At 41.3% G+C, this 19,239-nt stretch overlaps 1 protein-coding gene across 1 annotated transcript in view; it reads right to left on the bottom strand.

Moving 5' to 3' along the window:
• LOC122800414 (cadherin-23-like) overlaps nt 1-19,239 on the bottom strand; it is a 406,400-nt gene that overhangs the window by 265,537 nt on the left and 121,624 nt on the right. The gene's annotated exons all lie outside the window — the stretch shown is intronic.

The following is a 19,239-nucleotide window of genomic DNA, read 5'->3' as shown; positions in this document are numbered from 1 at the left end:
CATTCTAGCTTCCCCGCGATCCTGATTAGAGGCACATGAACCATTCGATGAATTTATCCGCAGCGGTTTGAACAGTCAAACCCATAACTATTCTAATTTGTTCTAAAGGTGACCAATCTATAACTATTTCTAAATCTCCAAAACATTAGTAAAGCATTTTAAGAACGATAATTTTACAATGTGAAAAATACAAAAGTCAATAGTTTGAACAGTTCTACCTGATTAGATATAACGTCAAAATATTGATTAAGAATAGAAGTAACTTGTATAACAATGCTTTGATATTTAAGGACATTTTAGCCAGTTTAGAGACATTAAAGGTAAATTAGTATAAGACAAACTGGAACTGCAGTATGAAGGAGGAGGAAAACATAGGGTTATGGCATATTTAGACAGAGAGGGAAGAGAGTGAGTGAAGAAGTGGGAGTAATGAGGTGTAAAATATGAACAGGTACTTGTTCATAATAAGGTATATACTTTATCCTGGGTTTGAGCAAGAACAGAGACAGATTTTTGGGCTAGGAAGTTTTTCAGAAAGCTTTTAAAGAACTAGATGGAAAGTTATTGACCTGATGGATACATGCAAGGAGTTCCAGGCTTTAGTAACATGGTACCAGTTCAGACCACACCCAGCCTATTTGATAGGCTTGTGGACAGAGAGGACTTTTTAGTCCATGGATTGTAATGACCTAGTGGAAACATAATTGTATAAAATGGAATTTTGAGCTGGACAAGCAGATGGATGCTACATAAATTTATAGGTGTGGAAAATCTGTGTATATGTTAGTTGATGGGGTAGTTCTAACCAATTTAGGCTTTTTAGACCTATACAGTGGTGATTCCGTGGTGGTGGTGGTGCTGTGGTAGCGTTGTCGCCTCACAGTAAGACGCTGTCTGGTTCGATTCTCAGCTAGAGCGTCTCCTGTGTGGAGACGTGCGTGAATGGGCGTACCTTCATTGAAGGTCGTGTGTCAGTGCTGTTAACTTGGCATGTAAAAATCAACTACCAATGCAGACCGGAGATCTGCTGTGGCAACCCCTAACCGGGAAAAGCCGAAAGACACAACAACAAGACCTATACAGTGGTGAGCTCTTTTGGGGGGGGGGTGCTTAGTCACTTTATTTTATAATTGTTTAACTTTTGCTTTTTGTGATGACTAGAGGTTAGTAAGGATAGAAGCACTAAAAAGTATTGAGGAGAAAAGGTAAATAGCGGCAAGTGTGGTTTCAGTTCCATTGGTGAGAAAGTTTTTGAGTCTGTAAAACATCCCTAGATTTTGGTGAGTTTTTTATGCAGTTTTGTAAATGCCAGTTCTATTCAAGATTATCATATACTATCCTCCCTAATACTTTTCTATGAGAAGCAACTTCAGTGGCTGTAGTTATTTTATTTTATTTTTTTTATGAGAGAAAGGGATTTGGCGAGAAAAACTAGCAGCTTTTTTCAGGGGGGGGGTTCAGCATGAGTTCTTAATTACAAAGCCATGTTTCAGTGGATGTTAGTCTCTTGAGTATTTTTTTGGAAATGTGCTAGGCCGTCTGATGTGTATATGTGTGTGGAGTCCTCTCCATATCGTATTATAGAGGCCTGTTGTGTGTATGTGAGGAAAGGGTTGATGTGGAGAGGAACAAGTCCAGAGTCTTTTTGGATAGCAGTGGTGACTGTGGTATGGAGAGAAATTTTACTGACTGATTCCTATTGGACAAGTAGATTTTGAACCATATATGGACTGAGATAGACACAATGAGAACATCTGAAGTAAAAGTTTGCTGTGACGAACTGTGTTGAAGGCTTTAAGCAAGTTTAGACATAAGAAGGAGACTAGTTTGCCATTATCTCTAGTTTTATTAACAGTTAATGGTTAGAAGTGCAGTTTTAGTATTATGTGAGGGACAGAAGCAGTGCTGTGTGGCAGAGAGAAGTTCTTCCTGCGGGAGATAGTTTAGCAATTGTTTTTGTATACAATCTCAAGTAAATGAGTAACCACTAAACATGGAAATGACCAGGACCCTTTTTGTACCTGAAAGTAATGCAAGAACAGTAAGCTCACGTGTCTAAAAACATCCGGTTGGTTTCAGCATGTACTGCAGTTACTCCTCTCTCTATTAGTATAATGTCTGCAAAGTTAGCAGAGTGGATATTGTATACATTGTTGCAAGAAAGAAATAGGCAGCAGAAAATGTGCCACTAGAAAAAGTATAAATTTGGAGCGCATTTCTTTAGACTATTGGAGCACATTTCTTTAGACTATTAGAGCACAATATTTAGTCTCTACATCATTTGCAGGAATGTTAGTAACTATCTGCTCTCTAGTTGGCCAGCCTAGCTTCAAACTTAAAATGTTAGAGTTGCACTCATTTTGTTCATAACTCTCAACTGCACCTGATTTTGACTCTGTCTCTCAAAAGCCCTCCTAAAACTACTAACTTTTTTAGAAAAAGTGGAAAATTATACTTAATGACAATAATTGCTGTTATATAGTGCTTTTAATTTATGAAAAGTACAGTTGTGTAAATAAAGTTACCATAACAGTAGATGCTCAAATGATTACTGTTGTAATAGCCTTAGCTATATGGGCTACAGCCTGCCAAGGATAAAGCAGCCAGCCAGCTTCCAAAGCTTCAGGGCACCTTCCACATGCATAACCTGTCAGGTGGTTCAAGTTGAACTGATTAAAGTACAAGTTTGGGTGTTAAGCCCTTCAGAGCTTTCCTGCCAACACAGATAAGGAGTCTGAGCCCTGAAAGGGCAATTCTAGGAAGAACAAAAAATAAACAACCCCACCCAGCTGTAAACAACGCACCAAAAAACAAAGAGGATGGAGGGAGTGGCTATTGCAGCAATGGTGAAACATCTATTGTTAGTACAGTTGTGTAAGTAAACTTATCATATGTTCATCATATTATTCACTATGGCTGTAGCCTTTGCTATATGGTTAGATTATTCTAGCTTACTACATTTGGAAGGTGGAAGGAGAAGAGATCAGGAACCCCTGCAGAATGGTCCTTGCAAACCTGATCTATACCTAGAGAAGGAATCAAGTTTATAATGTTTTGTAAATGTATGTACAGAGGACCAAGTTACAGCTTGTAGGATAGTTCTAAAATCACTTTCCAAAAATCCCTTGAATAAGTCAAGGCCCTGGTAGAGTAGACTTTGACTTTGCCTGAAAAAGTTGCTACAGTGATTATAAAAAATGTAATAGCTATAGACCACCACAGTCAATATTGAGACAGGTTGTCCCCTCTTTCTACCTTCTCAAGAAAAGAGCAGAAGATCTATAGATGAAAGACTTAACTATGTCAATATAGTACCCAAGTTGTTAGTGGACATCCAAGGTGTTTGGTATCCTTTCTCTATCATTTGTAAGATCAGTAAAGAACATGGTGGAAACGATAGGTTCATAGGAATATAATAGGCTTATGACCAGCAGGGTGTCTATAAGCCTAGCCATGTAACCCAACCTAATTGTGTCCCTATGTATCATGGTCATTTATTAGGAGGGGGTATGTCAGGTAGGAAGCTTCAAAAGGTTATGTGTGGGGTATGTTAGTTTGGGTATTACTGTATGCCCAGATCCAGGGTAAATTTCTGGCTTTCCCTTCCATTGGTCAATGTTATGCTTAAATGAGGCTATGGATGGTGTCTGCTTCACACGGATGGGGATCCTCTGAGACACATCTGTCTCACTAATGTCTTAGTTGTGTCACAAGCAAAATTGAAGTCCTTCAATCTAGTGGTTCTGATGCTGTTCATTTGTCAATGTGCAAAGGTTCACCAGAGCTGAATCTGAGGATACCTTGTATACCACTCATAGAGCCTCTCAGTAACCTGCAGAAAACTGTGTATAGAGATAGGGCTTTAAGGCCATCCATATAGGACAACATTAATCTATGATAGCTCCCGGTTTGCAATCATCTGCAAACTTGGTCAGTCAAAGCCCTTGAGCCTTTACTTCCAAGAAGTAGATGACTAATAGGAATGGCCCCATTATGAAGTCCTGAGGTACTCACTGGTAACAGGTCTCTTAGTGGAGGTGGTTTCACCAATATGGATTTCTTGGGTTGTGTCTGTGAGTCAGCTAGCAATTACTGAGTTACGTAGAGGTTTATGCCCAGTTTGGAGAGTTTGGCAACTATAACTAAGTGGGGTATTGTACAGAATGTCTTAGCCGGGTCCAGGTAGGTGGTATGTACCATTTTCCCTTCATCCATGTCCTTGGTGACCTTCCAAATAAGTCCACAAGATTTAATAGGCATGCCCTTCCCTTGACAAAGCTACAAAATGTTGGGTCCAGTGTCTGAAGGTTGCCTATGTCTTTGTTGATTATTTCCATAATAATTTGTACTATTGCTTTGCATATTAAACTAGTCAGACTAACGGATCTGTAGTTTCTGCAGATGGTCAGTGGTCCGCCTTTGTGAAGCAAAATAACTGTTTCAGTCCTCCGTTCTCATAGTATAAAGTCTGTTTTGAAACTATAGTTGAAAAGTGGTCCTGATAGGTCATGTTTCAAGCTGTTTAGGTGGCATCCCAGGATATTGTTTGGGTCCAATGAGGCTGTGTGTTTGGCCTTAGCAAGTACCTCCAGGACCTGCTCCCTGTTAATAGTTGGAAGGCTATGCTAGTAGGTATTTCATGGGGGACACGGGTTGAAGTGGGGGGGGTTGAACTTTGAGCTGAATTTGTCAGCCAGCAAATTCATTACATCACTCTACTCAGTGAAGGTGCACCACTGCCCACCAGTTCAGTACACTACTGTCTGCTGCCTTTGAGGTTTTGAACATAGCTGTAGAGGGTTTTGTGGTTGTGTTTAACTTGTGAAGCTATCTTGACCTCATAATTGGCCTTGTTGGACTTAAGTCTTCTTAGTTTCCTGTTCAGAGAAATCCTGTCATTATGGGAGTTGCTCTTCCTGGTTCTAGCTATGACTTTTCCTGTTATATACCCTATTAAGGTTAGGATTCCACCAGTGTGGTTTGCTTTTAGAGTTTGCTTTGAGATTACTTCAAGTAGATGCAACAGTCTCTACACAGTTGTTTACATGGTTGAACAGGGTGTCTGTGAGCAATTCTGCATGGTTAAGAGGGTTTTCAATTTTGATAAACTCTCTCTTAATCAGATGTAGTTTGCTTTGGAATACTTCCCCTAAGTGTTACAAGGTATGCTGAGGTTAGAGCTGATTTTTATTTTGATGGCAACAGCTTTGTGTTTTGACCTTATTAGTGAAGACATGACATGAAGTGGGAGGAGGGGGCAGTGCCACCAACTCCCATATTGGCAAGTACCAGATCTGGTATGTTAGAACTTCTGGCTGGTATGCACACTGTCTTGTTAAGGGTATTTGTGTTAAAGTCCAGGAATCATTTTGCCTGTGAGTTTGAGGCAGTGTATATTTCCCTTTTGTATGGAGGGGTAGTTAGTTTCCCATGAATAAGGTATTTAGTTTTAATGATGACTATCTCCAGTAGGTCTAGGTACAAGCTGTGGAATTCTAGGGACATAGAGAATGACTTATAGCTTGCTAGGATATGCTATGGGACTTTGTGGAGATCTGTACATTAATAAATTCCAGGGCATTGCCCTGTTTAACTATAGATTTGGGACTCCTCCACCTTTTGTCTTTGTCTGTGCAGCTGATGGTCTAAGTGTGTGGAAACTGCTGAAGCCTTGCACTGACAGAGTACTTTCTGTGGATTTAAACAATGCCTCAGTAACTGCACAGATTTCTTTATTTTCCAGAGGGAGAGCTTGTAGTGTGTGGAGTTTCTTGTTTAGTTTTTTTTTGCATTGAGCATTAACTCTTTTGGGCTTCTTTGGGTTTTGTTTTGTCAGTAGGTCAATCTGAGATTGGCTGAAAAAAGGCTCTAAGGGATGGATAAAGTTTCAGCCAATATTTGGAAGACTAGGGGAGACAGGTGAAAACTGCCTTGCAGAGCAATGTGGTTTGTTAACCATGTCCTTCCATGCTGACAAATATTGAATCCCCTGGAAAAATACAAGATAATAAGTCAATTATCGAAGTCCGTCATCTTTTGTTCATACTGTGGCATCCTTGGTTAAGACAGAATCTGTTCAATGCAAGGCACATACCTACTTGAGACCCATATTCAGAGAGATCACTAATGTCTCTCTCTTCACATACATAGTCCAGGGAAGTACATGTCAGGTCATTAATTGCCACATGGACCATGATAGAATCATTCAGGTACTGGTGTATAACTTGGTGGATCCTGACTCCAGATAAGCAACGAATCATTATCTTCTCCTTGTTGAGTCTGGTGAGTGGAGCGTCTGTGCAAAAAAAACTGCTTGGTGTAGCTATCATTATAAGCCTTTTGGTTTAAGCACTTGGGCTTCAGACCAGTTGTTTTACATTAAGGAGGTTTGTGGTCTGCACTGTTGTGGCAGGACACGCAGCTTACATCCTTCTAAGTTGGGAACTGCTGATTGAGGGCTCAGTGTCTGTTATTCTAAAAGTGCATTAGTTCTGGTTTAAGCACTTGGGCTTCAGGCCAGTTATTTTACATTAAGAAGGTTCGTGGTCTGCACTCTTGTGGGAGGAGAGGCTGGATTCTGCCCTTCTGAGCTGGGAATTTCTGGTTAAAGGCTTATAGTGCCTGCATATTTGAACTATGTCTTACTGAAATTTGTATGCCTTGTTTGCTGTAGCATAGACTAGATCCAGGCCTGCTGAATCTAGCTTTGTTTGCATAACTTGAGCACTAATCCAGGCCTTCTTTTTTGGAGAAGGTTCCCCTGCACCCCAGTGGCAGGAGTGTGCAGTTAGAACCTGTCTGATTGAAGACTACATGAACAGGGTTCAGTTTTGAGATTTTTTTACTGGTTAATTGGGTAATTTGTTTAAAAGCCTTTTCTAATTGCTTGTAGTCATCTAAAGCTGTTTTAAGTGTATTTTCTACTGTTTGTATTCATTTAAAGCTGTTTTAAGTGTATTCTTACTGTTTTTGCCTTATCTTTAAAAAAAATGTCCTTGTTTCCCACCTTTCTAAGCTAGTATAGTCCAGTTTTCAGGCTAGTGCTGAATTCATGGCTGTTGCAATTTTCTGAGTTGCCCATACTGTCCTTGGATAGAGGGAGGTTTCTCTGTTCACCTGTGAGAGAGAGAGCTTTGAGCAGCCATCTGTCCCTGGAGGAGTGGTTCCACTCCAGAAGTTAGTAGTTTGTGGGCCATTTTGGGCTAATTTCTATCTCTTTCATTTCCCTGCTGTAAAAACCGCGTTTGCACGGTTTTGCACGTCCGGGCAACGCTGGTTAGCTAGGGCTAAATTTATCCCGGCTCCACCAAGTCTCCTCTTCAGTTTTTCCCTTGAAAGTAGTCTAACTCTCAACCTAAGCACTTAAAAAGCATCCTACAGTCCAGCAGTTGCTCACACCTAATAGCAAGCTCTAATATACCCCGATACTTGCTCATTATTCACCCCTCACCAACCAAGCGACTAAGCAGCTCACCCTACTAGTCAGACATGACCAAAGGGCAATTTCAGGTATACTCTCCAGTCCAGCTGATGAACCTGTGTACCTTGAGGCACTGTTACAACTGCCTCATGTACACAGACAACCCTCTCCTCCTACCACAAAACATTAACATATGCAAGAGATGCAATTATGTAGCTAAACTGGAGGCTAAGCTCTCTCCACCAAAGACTGGAACAAGCAGTCAGGAGGTGAAGGTTAACACTTGCACCACACATCCAGCCTCACATAGACATACTAAACCAGCACTAGCAAAAAATATTCATAAATACATGAAATCATACTCGGAGGCTCTAAAATACCTGCAAAAGCATCACAGATCTCCAAAGCAGACACCCAAAAAACCTGCACCTCCCGTCACAAACCAGACAACACATAAAACACAAAATCAGTGTGCCGTGTGCCGCACAATCACAGCCCTTAAGGCAAAATAACATACCTAACACACTAGTAATAGGCGACTCTATAGTCAGGCACACTGATGTCCCACTCACTAGGCTAGACAAGGATAAGGTTACTGTTAGCTGCCTGTCTGGAGCCAGAATTCACCACATAACACAAGCACTCAGGTCACTCCAGAACAAGTACAAATATGACTCTGTCATTGTTCATGTTGGTATGAATGACCTGAGATGTACCTCCCTGGACTACATGAAAAGAGACATGGAAGAGCTTTCTGATCATGTAGCACAGGCAGGTATGACCCTGACCCTGAGTAGCATCCTGCCTTCACCAAGAATGATACTGCAGTATAAAGAAAAAATGATCTCTGGTGTCATTCAAAGGGGATCTTGTGTCTGTCAGCCTGGGATGACATGCTCGACAGGCCTCGTTGCTTCGCAAGAGACAGCTTGCACCTGTCGCCCCTAGGTTTTCGAATACTGGCCAAGACTCTTGCTGCCCCCATAGAGCCTTTTTTGGGCAAGGCTCAAAAGTCAAACCCACCTCCGTAAACAGCACAAATAAAAAAAATGAGGGTTATGCTACTCAACGCCAGGAGTTTAAATCTCAAAATGCAGGCACTCGAAGCACTCCTCAGTATGGAGAATGTCAGCATCTGTGCAGTAACTGAAACCTGGTTCAAGGCTCCACAGAGCACCCCAGCACTACCGGGCTGCAACTCATACCACACATTTCGGCCACAGAACATGGACCAAAACACAAAAGGAGGGAGTGTATCTATATTCATCAAGAATACCTACACCTTCACGTTAGTGGCGCAGCATGATACCTCCGAGATCATCCATGTGCAACTAACATCAGGCAAATCTGCAATGCAAATTGTGGCCTGCTACAGATCACCCTCCATGACCCAGGACCACCACTCTGCCTTTCTGGAGACACTGGAAAACATGAAGGTCCTACCGAACACCCTGATATTGGGTGATTTCAATTACTCTACCGTTAACTGGGAAGACTACTCAAGTACAAACTCCCAGGTCCAGTGCTTCCTGGAATTTATCAACTCAAATGCCCTGAATCAGCTGGTAAACTCCCCTACCAGAGGTGAAAACATATTGGACATGGTCATCATCAACATGGGCGACGTGTTCCACACCAGAGGTCACCCCATCACTGGTTAGATCAGACCATAAACTAAGCACTCTGGATGTCTGCACCCCCCCACCACCCCCAACTAAGGAAACCACAGTAAAAAACTTTTCTAAAGCAAACTTCACCATACTTAAGACAGAGGTGGTAAGTTTCCCAGCCCCCACTCTAAAGGATAATGCTGCCCAAGATGCAGAAACATTTACAAATGCACTTTATGAGCACCTACAAGGATACATGGATCATGCTATCCCTAGTAAAACCAAGGCTCACTTCCCTAAGAGAAGGAAACCAGTCTGGTGGACCCTGCCATAAACAGGCTGTACAATAGAAGGAGGAAACTAGTTCAGAAAAAAAGCAAATCCCAAGAAGGAAAGACATCCCTGATCAGTATCAGTAAGAAACTAAGGTCCCTCATAAAATCCTCCCAAGGCTAACTTTGAAAGAAAAATAGCTAAGGATTCGAAAGATAACCACAAAGCCTTCTTTAGCTATGTCAAGAATCTAAGTTGCAACTCACAGATATGCTCTGAGCTAGTGCAAAATAGCACAAAATATACTGAACCCTCTGATATTGCCAACATCCTGGCAGATAGAGTCAATGCAAACTTCACCCCCAAAAGGCCCACAACAATACCGGAAAAGTGTAGTGTCCCGGAAATCACAGACGCACAACAGCCCTTTCAAAAGCTAAAAGCACAGCGTCAATGGGGCCAGATGGTGCTCCAGGCTGTGTCTTGCACGAGCTACAGAATGAACTAACCTCTCACCTAAACACACTGTTCAACCTCAGCCTCTCCACAGGCTACATGCCCATAGAATGGCGCACAGCAACGGTTATTCCACTCCACAAAGGAGGGGCCACAACTGACCCTGGTAACTCGCCTCATAAGCCTGACTAGCCTGGTCTGCAAGGCTATGGAGCACATCATCATGGAACTCATTAACAAAGACATTGGGAACCTCCAAACACTTGACCTGACCCAGTTCGGCTTTAAGGGCAGATCATGCCTACTAAACCTGGGTGACTTCTTTGAGACAGTCAACAAGGCCATAGATGAGGGGAAGGTAGTTCACACAGCCTATCTTGACCTTGCCAAGGCTTTTGACACCATTCCCCACTCAGGAATTATAGAAAAACTCACCAGCCTGAACATAAACCCCCACATCACGAGATGGGTTGCCAACTGGCTTACAGACAGAACTCACACTGTAAGACTAGCGGGCTCCAGGTCCGACTCTAAACCAGTCACAAGTGGTGTCCCACAAGGCTCGGTCCTGGGACCCCTACTGTTCGGCATATACTTGTCAGAAGTACAGGCAAGCACAGGAGGACTATGGCTAACCAAGTTCACCGATGACTGCAAACTGGGAGCCATAATTGACTCTCCGGCTGACACAAACATTCTCCAAAAGGGCCTTACTGAGATGGACACCTGGTGTTAAAGTCATGGTCTCAAGCTAAATATATGCCAAAAAATGCATAGTCATCCCATTTGGGAAAAACAAAACACCCATGAATTACCACATAGGTGGCAGCCCCCTTAATACAGAAGAGGTAGTAAGAGATCTGGGGCCCCAGGTAGATAGTAATCTCTCCTTTGACAATCATATTGCCAAAGTAGTTAGGAAATCCTTCTATGTAGCCCATCTAATTACTAAAGGGTTTGCATCTAGAAATAAAGAGGTTATAGTGCCCCTCTACTAGTCACTCATCAGACCCATCATAGAGTACAATGCCCCGTTTGGGATGTTCCTCACAAGTCACTTCCAACAGCTGAAAAGACCACAAAAGTACCTCACCAAGAGGATTACTTGTCTCAAACATATGTCCTATGTAGCCCGACTGGAAAAACTCCATCTGTACTCAGTGGCATATTGCTTACTCAGAGGTGATCCCTGCCTGACTTACAAAGCCATGTCCAACTCAGAACTGATGGACATGCTCCAACTAAAGAAATCCAAATCACTGCTAGCCACTCACTCTAGTGAGCTAAACCTCGCCACAACAATAAATAGAACATGCTGGAGGGAAAGATTCCTGTCACAGAGACGCCCCATGCTTTGGAACAAAATTCCTAACTACATTAGGCAGAGCCCCTCACTAACACTCTTCAAGAGAAACCTTGACGAGTGGATGTGTAACAGAAAATACACCCCTGGGATCACTTCATTAGCTCTTCTTGACAGAGGCTCAGTTAATTAATCAATGGGGCGGCAAAAGCTGACACACTCTGGCTAGGCTTATAAATGCCCTTGGGCAGATAGCCTAGTACCTACCTATGAACCTATAGAATGGAGTTCTCTGTTATGAGCCCTGGTAATGTATTTACTTGCCTTGTGGTCTTTGCTGTTGGGGCTGCACTGAATGTTGGCATATGTATGGTGTTTGGTTTTGCTTTTGGTGAGTGATTTAGAGATTGCTGAGGATAGGCATTGCACTTTTTAGGCTTAGGAAGGTTTTGAGACTTGGGGAGATTGCTTTCTAGTGCCTCAGCATAAGTTTCTCTTCTTGTGGAATGGACACTGCATGGTGGCTGTACTGTGTGTGTGTTCTCGACAACCTTGCTTGTATGCAAGATTTTTGTCTCCATTGAAATTGTGTATATTTCTCTCCCATCCTGTGTTAGTTTCTTTAAGGATTAAATGGTGGTCTGTGAACATGATGCAATTTTTACATTGTTTTAGGATGCCCATATCTACCAAGCTGGCTACAGAGACATTTGGAAATTTCATATCCAAGTTGTTTAGACCTGTATTTGAGTGGGCTACTTGTAGGATGTGGACTAAATTATACAGAGGTCTCCTTGGGTGGTCTTTGTGGTTTAGCACTAGATTAGGTTAGATTGTGCTTAGTTTTGAGTGTAGTGTTATTTAACAGTTTACCTTTATATGTGCGTTCTGCACATGGGCGAATGCTATAAGCTCGAAAGGATGTTTGCTAAGTTCCTAAAAATCAAAAGAAAAATTATTCGAATGTGCAATGAGCAATTGCACAGTGACATTCGCTCATTAAAGATCTGGCATTTTGGGTGCGGAATGCACTATCGCAGAGATCAGGAAATGGACCCTTTCCCCACTGTAGTATAATCTCAGAGTTAGTATATTAAAGGAGGGGGGTGTGGGGGGCACAGTCCACCACATGGGGGTGCAGGGGGGCTTGCCCCCCTGCATTACAATTTGTGTTTGACTTTTTTGTTCGAAAATCAACGAATCTGCTTTTTGATTTGCTGATTTTCAAACATCTGAAACTGTCATGGTTTTGTGTTTCGCACTTTGGATTTGCTTTTATGAGCAATCGCACTTGTGATTTTCGGGTATGTAAAGGTAAACCTTATTTAACATACTAACTAGCAGCTCTAAGCTCATCTCAACTCAGTGGCTTTGTTTTAACCATACTAAGTTACAGGTTTCAGTTGTAAGGGTAATTTTATAGATAACATTTACTTTGAGTGCTTGTGCCTGTACAGGGAACAGCTCATCTCTTGATGTAAACCACCAAAAAAGACTGCTTGTGAGTATAATGCTACAACAAACCTACTTTGGCAAGGCAATTTTGAGCATTAGGGACCTTTAAATGAGTTAAAGGCAAAATCAACAAATAAAGCAAAAATAAAAAGTTGCAATCTAAAACAGTTAACTGAAGTGCAAAATAAAGAAATAAATCAGTTATCTGACAAGGATGGAGTAGGATTAAGTCAAAACCTCCTCACAGTGTGGTGAGGGTCTCAAGCACATGGAAACTGTAGGAAAAAGAGCAGGAGACAGTTTGTAGTGAGGGAGGTTTATTCAAGCATAATACTGGACTCTAGCAATAGTGGTTTGTAGGGTGGGCACTTAACATTATGGATATATGGAAACAATGGGAGGTTTATTCAAGCATAATACTGGACTCTAGCAATACTGGTTTGTAGGGTGGGCACTTAATATTATGGATATATGGAAACAATGGGAGGTTTATTCAAGCATAATACTGGACTCTAGCAATACTGGTTTGTAGGGTGGGCACTTAATATTATGGATGTATGGAAACAATGGGAGGTTTATTCAAGCATAATACTGGACTCTAGCAATACTGGTTTGTAGGGTGGGCACTTAATATTATGGATATATGGAAACAATGGGTGGGAAAGTACTTGGCTACACAACACACAGTAACAGTGAAAGTGAGGATGGGGGGACTTTGCAAGTCAGATTACCATAAGCGACTGAAGCAAGAAACAGCCTTTGAACACCACAAAAGAAGGATGAAAGGGTAGGGAAAATTATGAAAAGCTTAATTTCCCAGTGGGAGCTAGAGCAGACTCAAAGAACAGAGGAAAAAAACAACCAGTGGCAAGGTAAAAAGGGACTGGAATGCAACTTTAAGCAGGTACATACAGCTATAAACAGCTGAAGCACAAATCCTGGAGCAGAATTCACAATAGTGCTGGTACTATAATCTCACCACAGACTAAGGCACCAGACTATGTAGAAATTAACCACTACTGCTATTTATGGAAAAGTGCTATAAAAATGAGTACTTGAAGCTCATCTGACAGTAGATCACAGTTCTGCCAGAAGTGTGAATGAAGCTAAAAGACTGAAACCCCATACTGGGTTCAAAATAAAAAAGCCACCTTTTGCATGTAATTCTACTTAAGGAAATAGAGGTGCAATATAATGCATAAACAATGCTAAAATCTTGCAAGAATACACAAGTCTTCCCTACTGCAAATGACTGCAGTTTGGCTTGAAGTAAAGCCTGATACAACTTTAGTCATAAAACTCCCCTTCTCTCTACAGAGCAAGTCACCACTGCCCTCTCAAAGGCAAAAAATAAAGCCTCCATGGGATCTGATACCATCTCAGGCTGCATCCTACAAGAGCTCATACAGGAACTTGCAGCACCATTAGGCACCCTATTCATCCAAAACCTGAGTACTGGCTTCATCCCAGCTGAGTGGAAGACAGCCACTGTCATGCCTTTGCACAAAGGTGGAGCATCCACCGATCCAGGAAATTATAGACCCATTAGCCTAACTAGCCTAATCTGCAAAGCCATAGAGCAGATTATCATGGACCTTATTAACAAGGACATTAGCTACCTCTAGATACTCGATCCCATACAGTTTGGCTTCACCAAGGCGAGGTCATGCCTGTTAAATTTGGTTGATTTCTTTGAGACAAGGCCATGGACAAGGAGAAGACTGTGCACACCACCTACCTTGACCTGGCCAAAGCCTTCGATAATATTCCCCACTCAGGTATAATAGATAAACTCTCTCAACTAGGCATCAATCCATATATTATCAGATGGGGTAAGTAAACTGGCTCACTGACAGAACCCACCTAGTCAAGATCGGAGAAGCCACCTCAAGCAGTCGACCAGTAACGAGTGGTGTACCACAGGGATCAGTCTTGGGGCCTCTGCTATTTATTTTATACTTTTCTGAGGTGCAGGCCAAAACCAATGGGCTATGGCTGACCAAGACTGCAAATGACTGCAAGCTGTGTGCTGTCATCAATTCCCCTAGTGATGTGGATATTCCCCAAGTGGGTCTCACCCAAACAAATGACTGGTGCCAGAAACATGGCCTCAAACTAAATGCCAAAAATGCATCATCATCCCCTTTGGGGAGAGTGATGTCCCCAAAAATGATCACATTGATAATAAGGTCCTTAGCATGCAATCAGTTGTGAGGGATGTATGCACACAGGTTGATAGCAAATTGACTTTTGACCACCATATTCCCTCCATTGTACGAAAAGCTTTCTAAATGGCCCACATCATTAGTAAGGGTATCTCATGCAGGGATAAGATGGTCAGAACACCCTTGTATTCTTCCCTTATAAGACCCATTATTGAGTACAATGCCCTTTTCAGCATATACCTCACAAAGCACATGCAACAGCTGGAGAGACCACAAAGGTTCCTCATAAGGAGAATCCAGGGCCACAAACATCTACCCTACATAGATAGGATAAACGCCCTGTCCCTCTACTCAGTCTCCTACAGAATCCTCAGAGGTGACCTCTGTCTGGCATACAAAGCAATCTCAGATCCCGCCTTGATGGGACTGCTGCATATCCGCAAGTCAAGCTCCACTCGAGAAACCCACATGCAGAAGCTCAACCCTCAGAGAGGAAGCAAATAGGTATTACTTAAGGAACTCCCCACAGATGGATTAAATGTTGGAAGAACTCAGTCTAGTTTATATTCATTAAGGTCTGTCTGGCAGGACAGTTTTGTATCCCAGAGACTCCCACTTTTGTGGACTAGACTCCCTCTCCATGTCAAGCAGAGTACCTCTTTAACCGCAACCTGGATAACTGGATGAGAACAGAAAATACAACCCATGGGCTTCCACCTGTGTCCTTGCTGGACAATGGCGTAGAATGCTGACTTGCTGGAAGATGGGCTAAGTTATTGGCTAGGCTTGTAAGGGCCCCAGGGCCAATTGCCTAGTAACTTCCTATGATCCTATAAAAGACAGATTAGTTGTCAAACCCTATCTGTCTCAGTGGAAAGTGAGAGTGTTGACTCACTATAAGAGCTTGCAACTCAGATTCTCTTCTGCAAGAGTTCATAGCAATCAGTGAAACTATTTTATATTTTAAGAACTTCAAGTCAGCCAGCTTAGCTGATTCAAATGGAGAAACTAGTAGCTTCTCAAAATTATGTTCCCAAGAAGGGGCCACTAGTTTTCTTGGAGGCCTCTTAAGTAAAACCTCTTTCAAAATTGTTTTGACAAGAGCTAGCATTTAAAGAGGAGGATCCATGGGCAGATATTCTAAAACAACCAATAAATTAACCTTGAAAGAAGTGTAAGAAAGAACATAGTAGGACAGTAACTTGCAAAATATTGTAAATGCAGAGAAACACTAGCCCTCAATAGGTGCTAGTTAGCTTAGTGGTACCAACTAGAAAACCTTTTCCATTTGTTAATATGATTTTTTAGTAGCAGGCTTTGTCTCATTTAGTACCTACTACACATCCACAGGGAATAAAGACCTACCATCCATGCAGTTATTTGAACTTGACTGAGGTTGAGGTATACCAAACATTCCCGATCTTGTGTGAGTAGATCAATTCTGTGAGGAAGTTTGTGGTAATTGCCCCTAGCCATTTCTAAAAAAGGGCATCCCACTGTTGCCTGGGCCAGAAGAGAGTCACCACAATGATCTTGGTTGATTCTTTCTGAATCTTCAGACCTACCCCGGATATCAGTGGAAAAGCATACAGGAACATTCCTGGCAAAAGTTATCAGTCTTCCAGACCTTTGTACATGAAGTCTTGCAGCAAAATCTTGCTAACTTACTGCTCAGTGAGGAGGTAAATAGGTCTTACTTTAGGAACTCCCCACAGATGGATTAAATGTCAGAAGAACTCAATCTAGTTTCTATTTATTAAGGTCTGTCCTTGTCTTGCTCAGCTTGTCTGCCACATAATTTTGCTCAGGCAGGATATAGGATGCTTGTAGAATGAGATTGTGGTGTGAAGCTATATCCCAAGGTAACATGGCTAATATGCAAAGGGGGTATGACCTGGTTCTCCCTTGCTTGTTGATGTACCATATCTCTGTGGTATTGTCTAACAACTTTAAAAGGTCCAGAGGACCACAGATGAGTCAGACATTTGAGTGACTTGATCAAGTCAAGCATCTTTTTTATATGTATGTACTTGTGTCTGTCCTTTGTGTCCCATACACCTTGTACTTTTAACCCTCCTGAATCTATTCAAGTAAAGTCTGAGGTGGCTTTGGTGATTTATGGTTTTGGAACAGGCAGGGAAAAGGGGGAGACCTGAATTTAGGGAAATTTGTTGTCTCTACCAAGTGATTTCCTCTTCTCACAAACCCCAGCACTGGGGTTTGAAAAGAAAAAGGGCATTTGTAATGGACCACAGAGGCTTTGGATACCATTGTATCTTTCTCATTTTTGGAGTCTTGCCAGAAGTTTCATGAGAATTGTAGATGTCATGATACCCACATTCTGACGTATTCCCTCACAGTGGCTGAAGTTTGAGTGAAAAACTTTAGGAAAAAAATCTAGATATATTTTTACCTTTGAAAGACAAGCTCTTTGAACTGAGGAGTGTAGCTGGCACCCCAGGAACACAATCCTGTGTGAAGGGTCATAAAGGACTTTTGATCTCCTGGAATCCAAGCTTGTGTAAGAGCTCTCACCCAAATGAGAGATTCCTGACACTATGAAAAAGATATGCAAAGATAAGCATGCTGTCCAAATATGGAAAAATGTGTGGATAGCCTGTAGCCTACAATGAGCTATAACTTGAGCTAGACACTTTAGACTATCCACTGCACCAACAGTGTTCACAAAGTGTAAGGAAGAGAACTGATAATGTGATCCAGACTCTCAAAACCTTAAGTCCCTGAAGTCTGGGTGACTAGGGATATGATAAGCATCTTTTAAATCTAGTGTTACCGTGAAACTTACTTGAGGAAGAAGTAACAACATTTTGAACTTGGGCACTATCACAAACAGATTTAGGAAAAAAGATACGGAAGTGGTCCCCAAGTATTTTCTTTTTTTTGGGCCTTAAATCATCCTTGAATAAAAACCTTTCCCAATCTGAACGATGAACTGGCTCTGGAAATTCCTTCTGTAACTCAATATTTTCTGAGGACCTGAGAAACCTCAGAAATCTCTCACTGAAAACACTGGCACTTTCTGAAAATAGTCTTAGTGAAAGAGAAGTCCCTACAGGGAGAATCAGAATACGAGCTCTCTTGAGTCTGAACCAGAAAACCGAGGAGAAAATTCTGTACAGATTGAGTCTTGATTCTGTTCAGGATAAGAGTTATCCTTCTTTAAGGATCAATATCCTGAATTAAACCCTGAGGTAGGCCCAATATATTAGTCCTATCTAAAGAAATGTGAGGGGTAGATGCATGTTTCGCTTTCCTTTTCGAATAGAAAATGGGGCCAATATTATTAATGGCAACAGCAACTTCCCCAGGGATGAACACAATATTCTGACAATGTGGCTGGAAGAAGGGCTGATTGTGGGATTGGTAGTTTGTTCTATGATAATGCTAAAAACTATGCCTCTTTCCCAGAGAAACAAACACGCAGCAGAACCCAGTCAAAATATGAAGTCTTTAAAAGTCACTTTTTCAGGAAAAAGAGGGAGTGAAAAGCATTTTAAAAAACACGTTGCCAGCCCCCAAACGTGAAATAAACACAAATGTTTACTTTTTTTCTTCTTTTGTTTGAGTATAGCTTTAAGGATCATTCATTAACTGATTGTTGATTAGATTTGACATCTGTTTGGTAACCATGGGATTTACAAGCTTGTTTTTTCAACAGTTTTATTTTACTCTGATGAAATCTATGCGAGATGAAAGAGCTTAGTGAAATAAAGTATTACATAGTTCCTTCTGTGGTTTTATTTGCTACGTTCTACTATTTTTGCATGTATGGGATTTGGTTGTTTTACTTTAGACAACTTATAAACAGAGGGGGAAAAAATGTAATCCATTTAAATGTACAGTTAAGTTTCAAGATAGTGAATTAAAGCAGAAAATCATAGCTTAAGAATAGCTTTCCTAACCAGGGAAGCACATTGAAACAATAAATTTTAATGTGGATTTTTGTTCAGAGGGAACTTATCTGCCCAGCAAAGGTGCAAACTCCTAAATCTTAAAGTTTATATATGATGTTACAGTATATACGGAGTAATAAAATTGTTTCTGTTATGATTATCACTTTTAGAAGTTCATTCTCTGTCTTAGCCTACATATAAAAAGGGTTCTGACAGATGCTTGGTCTTATAACCCCCTGCTGTGTCACAGACTAACATAAAATATCATTCATGTGACATATCCTAGCATTATGAATTTTCCTGATAATTTGACTTCCAGCTGTAATTAGTGTCCACACTCTCACAAATGGCAGGGTATGTGCCATATCAACTGCAGAGTAACAATTTTCTTTTTACCGCAGAGATACCGCTGAGCCTTGTTAAGTAAGATTTATAGAACTGACTTGCATACCTTAATACTACTGGCAGTGGTTAAGCAAGAATTGTATCAATCACTTGGTATTGGTCATATGTATTTTAAAGTCAAATAATCTTTTATGGTATGATGGTGTTTTTAAACAATTAGGCTTGCTATTTAAACACTCCTCAAATTGCTAGTCTAAAACGTACATATCATTTATACAGTACTCTTGGTAAGGGTGTG

The sequence above is a fragment of the Protopterus annectens genome, chromosome 4.part0 (assembly GCF_019279795.1).
Source record: "Protopterus annectens isolate FY-2018-M chromosome 4.part0, PAN1.0, whole genome shotgun sequence".
NCBI lineage: Eukaryota > Metazoa > Chordata > Ceratodontiformes > Protopteridae > Protopterus > Protopterus annectens.
This window is presented reverse-complemented; position numbering and strand designations above follow the sequence as displayed.